At 43.6% G+C, this 9,561-nt stretch overlaps 1 non-coding gene across 1 annotated transcript; it reads right to left on the reverse strand.

The window, feature by feature from the left end:
* Positions 1 to 102, reverse strand: LOC122178435. Its single transcript, XR_006178327.1, has one exon. It is a non-coding gene; the product is annotated as a U6 spliceosomal RNA (small nuclear RNA).
* Positions 103 to 9,561: the final 9,459 nt, after the last annotated feature.

The raw sequence follows: 9,561 nt of genomic DNA on the forward strand, positions 1-9,561 counted from the left end.
TCAGCTTTTTAAAAGTTCTGTTTAAAAAATTCATCCTTGCACAGGGGTTGTGCTAATCTTCTCTGAATCTTTCCAGTTGCAATACTGCATCTTCTGCAGAAGTGTCAGAGTTGTAGCTGAAGGCTATAAGCAAAAGAGAGAGATGTCTCCCACTAATAGAAAAATAATAATAATAATCCTAAGATTTAGGCCTCTGCTCTTTCGGATGTTTGCTTGCAAACTTTGTCTGCAGCTCTGAGGATGCTCCTGCAACTCTTTTCCATCCCTGCAGAGCAGACATAACCCTTCTGTCTGGCTTTGCTGCTCACGCTGCAGGAGCTAAAGGCGGTTTAAATGCACCCCCAATGATCTCTCTGTTTTTCTTTTTTGGAACAACAACAACAAAAAAAAGCAAGCTTGACACGATCCAGCACTGTGCACAGGGGCCCAAAGGGTGAGGGGAGGGGTCTGTGCTCTGTGCTGTGTGGCCTCACCTCCAGCACTGGGTGCAGTTTGGGTGCCACGATGTAAGAGAGCTTCCAAAGGAGGGCTACAGTGATGTGAGAGCAGCTGAGCCCAGAGCAGGGCAGGCTGAGGGGAGGCCTGATGGTGGCTACAGCTCCTCACAGGGAGCAGAGGGGCAGCGCTGAGCTCTGCTCTGTGTGACAACGATAGGGAACGGCATGGAGCTGCGTCAGGGGAGGGCGGCTGGGGGTGAGGGAGCTGCCCCTGGTGTAGCTGCTGGCGGGCTTTGGCTGCTCCGGGATATCTGCAGACATTGGATGTCAGCAAAGAATTTAGGATTCTTTTCAGGGGGAAAAAAAAAAAAAGAAGAAGAAAGAAAAAAAGGATTGCTCATTTTTAGAAAAATAGTTCTTCAAGTCTAATTGTGAGAAAGTCTCATTTTAATGAAGTACAAAGACTTTTTATATTACAGTACATTTTGCATTACCCAGATGGAAATAATTCCTGTGAACCCCACCCATCCTCACAGGTTTTGGCTGCAAATGCTTCTACGCACTTCTGAACACCCATATAACAGCCACTGAAGTGAAATTCCAACACGTATCATCCCACGTGCTTCCATAAAAATGGAGCTGCTTCTCGCTCCATCAAGCACAGACTGTAATGCAAATCGAGTAGCAGTCAGAGAACAACATCTGCAATGCCCTCACAATCAAATATCCAGACTTGATCCTCGCCATTGAAATCCAACCATTTCCCAGAATGGGATACTGGGGATCCCTGAAGTCTCATAATGACACTCAACACACCAACCTCCTGTGCTCTGGAGCACCTGTGGCATTTCTGAAAGTCAGATTACAGGTGTAAATTCTTTTAGTATTCTGCATATTGCTTGTTTAACATTTTTAATGGTGCTAACAGCACCAGAACAGTACTAACAAAAAAAAAAGAGAGGCTACAGACAGAGGCACATCAGCCCTGACAGACTTATCTAGGTCACCCAATTGGTCACCAGCTTGCCAAGACCTATGTACTTCCCATAGCAGTGTACCAAAAGGGCAGACACAAACACACTGGCTAAACAGACACAATTTACAATGGGAATGACAGCACTGGTTGCTTTCCAGGTGGGATTTCTCTTTAGGATAGGTCAGCCTGAACCTATAAGCATAGAATCGTTAAGGTTGGAAAAGGCCTCTACAATTACCTAGTCCAACTGTCCACCTACCACCACTACTGCCCACTCAGCTTTGGCCCTAAGTATTACATCTACAAGTTTCTCGCACATCCCCAGAGGCAGAGACTCCACCACTTCCCTGGGCAGTTTGTTCCATTGCCCAACCACATTTTTGGAGAAGTTTTTCCTAATGACGAACTTATCCTGGGGATTTCTTCTGAGCTGAGTATTCCTGGGCAGGGAGGACTCAAATCCTTTTCTGGATCCTGAAAGGAAAACAAAGAAAATATATTCGAAGGTAACCTAAAGGATTAACAAAATCAGATTTCAGGTCAGTGAAAGTGAAGGCAGCAACAGATTAAAAGGGAGGGCCCTAGAAGCAGCAGCTCAGGGGATTTGGCACGAGGGGGGCTTTTCTCCGACAGACAGGCAGGAAAGCAAAGCTTCTCACCCACTCAATCATTTACCCAGCATTTAGAGAGAGATGAAATAAGATTCTGGGATTGCAGCCAAACCACCAGCTCCACCTATGTATGTCTCCCACTTCCATGTGCGCAGTGCTGTCGCCGTTTCAGGCCTCAATGAAGCAGTTGTTTGTGTAGATCTCACCTCTAACAGCTCCCGGGAAAAGCCAGTGCCTTACTAATGTTGGCCCTTGAAAACTTCATCAGAGCACCAGGGCTAATGAAATGTAAACGTACGGTCTATTGCTTGGCTGAGAGCATGGATGAAGCCCCTTATGTGGGGAGCTGTAGCACCAAAAGGTCATCACTCCCCCCAGGTCTTCTGGCGAAGAGGAGTTCACAGCATGAGGGAATGCCTCCATCTCCTCTCTCCAAAGATCCATCAGCATCTTTACGACTTTTATCTCTTTGAAAGAATGGATTCAAAAAATATTGGAGGAAACTGAGGTAAAGCATGGCCGCATGTCCCATTTTTGCTGCAAACCAGCCTAAAAACCTAGGGGAGCAATGAAAAGGTAAGAGGAATGCTCAAAGGTCCTGTTTATTTAAACAAGGCCTGCCTTTCTGAACTAGTTACACAGAAACAACCTGTTATCTAGGATGTGGTGGCTGGAATTTGAAATGCTTTCAGTTGGCATAAAGGGTCCCGATAAAGAGAGAAAGAGCTGTGATAAGACTTGAGCTTTTACAGACTTTCAGGGTGGTTGGGGTTGGAAGGGACTTCTGGAGGTCACCTGGTCCAACCCCCTCCTGCAGGACACCCAGAGCTGGGTGCCCAGGAACGTGTCCAGAAGGGCAGCTGCATTGGTAGGTGATAGGCAGAAAAAAAACTGAATTTTCTTTTCTTTTTTTATTTTACAAAATTACAGAATTGCAGAGGTTGGAAGGGACCTCAAGAGATCATCGAGTCCAACCCCCTGCTAAACCAGCTTCCTTACTGCAGGTTGCCCAGGTAGGTGTCAAGACGAGTCTGCAGTGTCTCCATAGAAGGCGACTCCACAACCTCCCTGGGCAGCCTGTTCCAGTGCTCCGTCAGCTTCACTGTAAATAAGTTCTGCATGTTAGTATGGAACTTCTATGCTAATGTTTTAGGCCATTGCTCCTTGTTCCATGCTACACGCTACTGAGAAGAGCCTGGCCTCATCTATTTGCTTCTCACCTCCTTTCAGATATTTATGAACACCAAACAGATTTCTCCCCAATCTTTTTTTCCCCAGGCTGAACAGACCCAGGTTACTCAGCCTTTCCTCACATGGGAGATGAAGCAGATAAAGCTGGAGGTGAGAGAAACAAATGTGAAGCAGAAGAAGAAAAGAACAGGAATAAATCCAATGAAACACAGCCCTCAGAGCAGCTAGACTGGTACTCCTGAATGACCCAGAGAGAGACTTGGAAGACGGAATGACTTACTGATGGAGTGAGGAACTGTCAAGAGATTGGATGCTAAGTTAGCTATTTCCCTGTATTAAGCCCGCCAATATCCTTTTTACACATACATTTGAGTCAGCCAGAAACCAAATGCAGAAGAAGAATTAAGCAGATTACGTTGGAAAACAGATTACAAACCAAACAAACTACTAAAACCACCTTGTCCTGGGAATTTGGCTTAAAAACCCGATTGAATCAAAGATAACTAATTTGATTAAGTAGAACAAGTTATCTTAATCCCTATTTAAGAAAAACACCGCCAGCAAGCCAGCTCTGTGCTGAGCAGGCGACCCGCGGTGTTAGCTGGGTTCAGCAGAGCCGTACAGCAGACATGCAGTTCCCCTCTGCTCCAGGGACATGCTCAGCAGGCTGGCAGCAGGCCAGGCAAAGGCAAAAATTAACCTTATTTATTTTTCAAGTTATGGGAAAATAAGGAGGATGGCGAGGAAACAGGTCTGATCAGAAAGCCTCTGTGGTTAAAGACATCTCTTAACACAGGAGGCTTTTTTATGTTCTGCTTATTTGTTTTCCCGTCTCTGACAACTGAGCTGGGTTACAGATCCCAGAAGTACTGCCTCTGTCTCGAAGCATGCAATTACATCTCACATTCTTACGAAATTTGAAAGGTGACACGCTATCCCTTTTTCAACCCCATGGCGACAGTGCACTATTTGTGCAGCTGTTAAGAGGCAGCAAACTGCGACTTAAACTCTCACTTGTAATGAATGGGATTTACCACGGCTAGTATGAATCATTTTGATAACATGTATAATTAGTTTTATAGATGTTTTAGAGTGTTATAAAATTTGCCGTATCACTTGTACCCCCTAGGGCTCTCTTATAAAATGACTTTGCTATGACTGTATTCTTCTGGATGTGAAGAGAGGCATTTTAACATTCAAGTCAATTTTGCTGTCTTTCTTATTTCTAAAACCCATGGGAAGAAATGAGATCACTTTTCATTTCCTCCCATATGCTCAATGAGATGCCTCTGTGTGTCTAATCGCTGTCCTGAGCCCATCCTGCAGCTCAGCTCCTGGGAGCTAGGTACCTTCAAAGAGCCTCAGGAGAGAGTGCTCAACAGCCATAATAGTGCAGGTCCTTAACTTCAGTGGAACAGTGGAAATGTATTGTGGGTGAACACTTGGCTTCATGATAAGAAGGGCAAGGTGAGCTAGTTGGATTCCACCTTCAGGTTTGGGTACCATGGTCTGGCGAGGAAGGCCCATGGCACAGCCTGGCACTGGATGGCCTTTGAAGTCCCTTCCAACTCAAACCACTCCATGATTCTATGAGTCTGTGATTCAGTAGATACTAGGGTACGTAGCAGCATGTACTGTCAATGTGCCTGCACAACCCTGTGTTATGGGTTGCTGCATCCACCAAACACGGGCCAACAATCACAAATGCCAACTCAATAAACTACTACTGTTATCAGACGCAGCTGCCTACACCTCACTGGCAGCCGCTGTCCCACAGCACGCAACATCAGGCGGCTCTGACCAACTTGGCAGTGCTTTGCCTTCTCAGCAGGTGACTTTTGGGACAGTTCCTCCAAAGTCCCAGCTCTCCCACTCTTGCCTCCCACCAAGAGATTCACCTCAGGCTGCGTGGGCACGTGCCAGTTATGAGCAGGGTGGGAAGAATGTTCCACCTGCCATTTTGCCTTCTCTTTGACACTGTTAAAACCTCCAGGTCCTGGCCACGGCCCCAGCAGCTCCTCTCCTGCTCACAGAGGAGAAGTGGGGCATTCAGTGGTGGCTGAGGAGTAAAGGAAGGAATCAGAGGGACAGCTGCCAAAAGCCACTTCCTAAAACCTAAGACGTCCTGAAGATTAATTAAGAACACCTTCTGTAACCATTTTAATAGAGCTACATGATACTATTTATTAATGTATAAACTCAGTCACATGTGACAGACCGGAAAAAAATGAATGAAAAATGGAACCTTCAAAATAAGTTTGGTGCTCCCAGGTGCTTTGAATTTAAAGGATGCCTTTAAATTTGTATTCTGTCAGTTTATGTTCTGGAGCAAGAACTGCCATGAGCAGGGTGGTCCATCCTTTCAGTTACAAAGAACACCAGATGGTGAACTTCAGCCATCTGCAAGGTGCTCCATAGGCTACAGGCTTACAGGCAACTGTATGGCAGCAGAAATCCCACTAACATTCCCCTGTCTTTGAAACTACAGACCAGCAAAGCACCAAACAGATCTTTATCAGCACTTTGCTTCTGGTTTAAGCATTTTGGTTTTAACAGATTTTTTGGATACTTCCTGTGAATAACAAGCTGCAGTGATTTCCTACACCTCCAGAGCTGCTCTTCAGGAGCCATGGGGGGAAGAGCAGCCACAGAAACGTGAAAGACAAACAAATCTCAGCCGGGGCAGATCAGAAGGGCCGCTGTTGTCCTGCCGTGCTGATTTATACAGCCTTATCTTTTATCTCCTCCCCTCGCCCCCAGCACACCAGCAGTGCTCCCACGGTGCTTCTCACCGGGAAACCCGTGAGTTCACTTTCTGCAGTTGTTCATTTTAGGCTCTCAAGTTGTCTTCTCATTTTAATGTAATATTCCTCTTTTGGCGTACAGCAAATATGCCAGGGTAAAGCACTCACTTGAACATGTTCCCAACACCATGTAAATAAATCCCTGGCTCTGGGAAAAGAAAATCTCCACAACTTTGCCCAGAAGCACTCTGAAATGCCATATGCGCAGAGCCTCCCACTTAACAAGCAGCAAGGAAGCACTTTGGCTCCCACTGCTTTTCCAGCTCTCATCAACCCTTTCATAGCCACAAAGCTGTGAGCAGGACGGCAACCCAGCGAGCGGTCCTTCCAAAAACTCCATCTATAGCCCCCAGGACCAGGAAAGATGACTGCCCACTTGGAACTGAGGCTCTGGGGCTTCTGTGAATTAACCCGAACTCTGGCATGTTTCTGAGGAAAACTGTCCAGTTTGGATGGACATGTCTCATGCTGATCAACCAGCACAGTCCTTTGCATGTGTTGCAGTGCTCAGTTGTTCCTGCTGTCAAAAAAGAAAACTAGGGAGTAAATGTGTCTAATCTCACCTATCAGCTCATTAGACTCTTATTCACAAAACCAATGTTCAACCTTTCAAACTCTGTAACACGATTTAGGTATTTTAATCATCTGGTAATCTGTAATACATCCTTGCTGAGCCATCAACACTACTGTTACGGTGATTCACACTCTTCACTTACAGCTCACTATCATCCATGGTACTAAGCTCCATTACTTTGATGACATTCCTTGTTAATTTTGCACGCTGATTTATACTTGACCCACGGTACAAGGTGCTACTCGACATCTTAGAATCAGTATTTTATCAACATGTAGCTTGAGTTCTTCCACCTGGCTTTTCACTGCACACAAAGCAGAAATCTTCCTGAACACCTTTTTGTTAGCAACAGTGCTGTAACTTCCACATTAGACTGTGAATACACGTGGAAGAAACACTCCCCAATGTAGTCTCCCTGCTTCTAACCCAGACGTCATTTTGCTTCTGCATCAACTATTTTTCATGCTTGGTTTCTAACTTATGTTCAACATTTCCTTGCTCTATTTCCATTCCCTTCCCTGCCTTCTTTACTCAGCTGCCACACCAGTTGCATTTACTCCACCAGAAAGCAATTATTAGGTGTTATTTCAGTCTACAGTAGGTGAATCAGGAAAACAATCACATCCAATATGAAAAAAAGCACAGCTGACACCTTGGACTATCAAATGTAATCCATGTGTGCTTCTTCCGATATATCTTAATTGCATGTTATTATCTCCAAATTGCATAAGGCTATAATTTTCTCTAAAGATGTTTGCTACTTATTTTCTATAGCAGCTGAAATCTAAATAATAGTATGCTTTCAGATTAAAAGCAAGACACAGAGTTACACGGAATGGCTCTAAAGCTGCTTTTAGGCAGCCAGTTCAGCAGCCCCATTGGGAACATCAGGAATGCTGGAAAAGGGCTGCAGTGGTTTTTACATTTAAGAATTTAACACAAGCACATTTAAGAAGAGCTACGCTGCCGGTCACAAGAGAGATCTCACGTTACTGAAGGCACACATATTTGCTGAAAAATAAGAGTCTCTCCAAAGAAAAAAAAAGAATAAGAAAAAAAAAAAAGAAAGAAAAAAGCATCAGACATTTGAACAGCTGGAAGCATTTTCAGAAACTACGAAACAGGAGAAAAAAAAATCATTTAGAATAATATTTCCCTTTCTGTAGTAAGCATCGTAGCGGTGATACAATAGGCTCTCCAGAGGCTTAATGATGTCTACTGTTCAATGCTCAGAGGATATTTTGTAAAACAAAAATCAGTGGCGTCCACACCATTTCTTCACAAAAAAACCCTGAAACTGTCATTTGGAGTTACATTTCTTCTCCTATCAGCTCCCATCTTTGCCAAATGTCCCCAAATCCCACAGCTATGAAGCTGTGACAACAAGCTAAAGTCCACTTCACTCTGGAAAAAGACAAAGTTTTCTTCATTTCTTTGTCTGCATGGATTCCAGTATGAGGAAGATGTTGTTTGCTGCCACTCTGACAAGAGCTTGCAAGGACTGCTATTTACAGGAGGATCTCATGAGAGAGCAAATTAAGGAAGCAACAGAGGCCACAGGCATAAACCAATGACTACTGTGTACATTTTGATAAAGTATGTAAATTATACAATCAACATCAGTTTCTTTCAAATTAAAACCTACGGGCAATCTCTTAATTTAAAATGCTCTTATTCCACCAATAGTCATGTTCTATTTTCTTTACAGTAATGCTCCAAGGTTCGTGTTAGCATTAGGATTTCCTTTTCCTAAGTTCTTTTTGTCTCAGTGAATCTTTTAACACATGCCAACTCCAGATAAACATTATTGGCTGTTTGCTTAGTACAAAAAAAATGCAACTAACACAAAACTCCCTTGGTGACACCCTTTAATTCCCACACTTCTACTGAATATAAGATGCTGCTAAGCTTACATTCACAAGTTATTGTTTCCTCTTGAGAACTACCATCTTCACAAGGTGTTTTCACTCCTGTCTAAAATTAAATGTATTTCTTTATAGGGAAATACCCACCTCACTTGTTACACTCTTTCCTCTTAGGATCCAAGAGCAGCTGCAGAACGCAGTCAGTCAGACACAACATGGAGGCTTAATTGTGGCACATCTGAAAATAGGTCTGTTTGCCTACAGTCAAAACATATCTAAAAATGTCCAAAATCAGATCTAATAGAATGGCAGTGCTAATCACAAAAGATAAATCCCCCCTATGGAAAAACAAAGGGAAAAGATGGCAAGAGAGTGTAAGTTATAAAAAAATATCTGACAGCACAAATTCTGTTAAAAAATGGGCCCCGACCACCTGAACAAGTCTCATCTTTACTGGTCTCTTCCCAGACATTCATTTTTCTTCCTCTTAGGTGTCTGTATCTTTATTTTCACTTTTATTTTTACTTATTTTTATACTGACTGGATCATCATAGCACGACTACTTTCCATGTCATCTTTCACTGCGAAGCACTTACAAGCTTCCTCTTCTACTCCGCTGCCTCTTTCTCATGTTGCGCGGTATTTCTTTCCCCCTCATCCTAACATTTTCCTTCACACACCCGTTTAACCACAGCTTTTCTTCTTCCATCTTTTTGTTTCCTCTCTTAGATACTTCCTAATTTTCAATTGCAATTTACAGCTTTCTTTCAGGTTTCTCTTCTCCACTGCAAACATAATTTGCTTTTCCCCAATTCAGAAGCACCACAAGGAATAAAAGATTTTAAAGAATATCCATTGCCATGTAAGAAGGACCCATGCAACCAGTTCTGGGTGACATTTGATGGTTATGTGCTAACACTATGCTAACACTAAACCAGTGCATGTAATGAAAGATGCCACTCCACCAACCCTGAGGATGAGTTCACTTCCCTCTTACCCATCTGCTGCTACAAGATCAGATTTTCTAACAGTATGTACTGGAGTATTTATTGTCTCAAATTCTGTGCTTAAGGAATGGAAAGCCATCATCTTCATAAACAAAA

Source organism: Lagopus leucura, unplaced genomic scaffold, assembly GCF_019238085.1.
Source record: "Lagopus leucura isolate 7727_CA_CO unplaced genomic scaffold, USGS_WTPT01 Super-Scaffold_100001, whole genome shotgun sequence".
Classification (NCBI taxonomy): domain Eukaryota; kingdom Metazoa; phylum Chordata; class Aves; order Galliformes; family Phasianidae; genus Lagopus; species Lagopus leucura.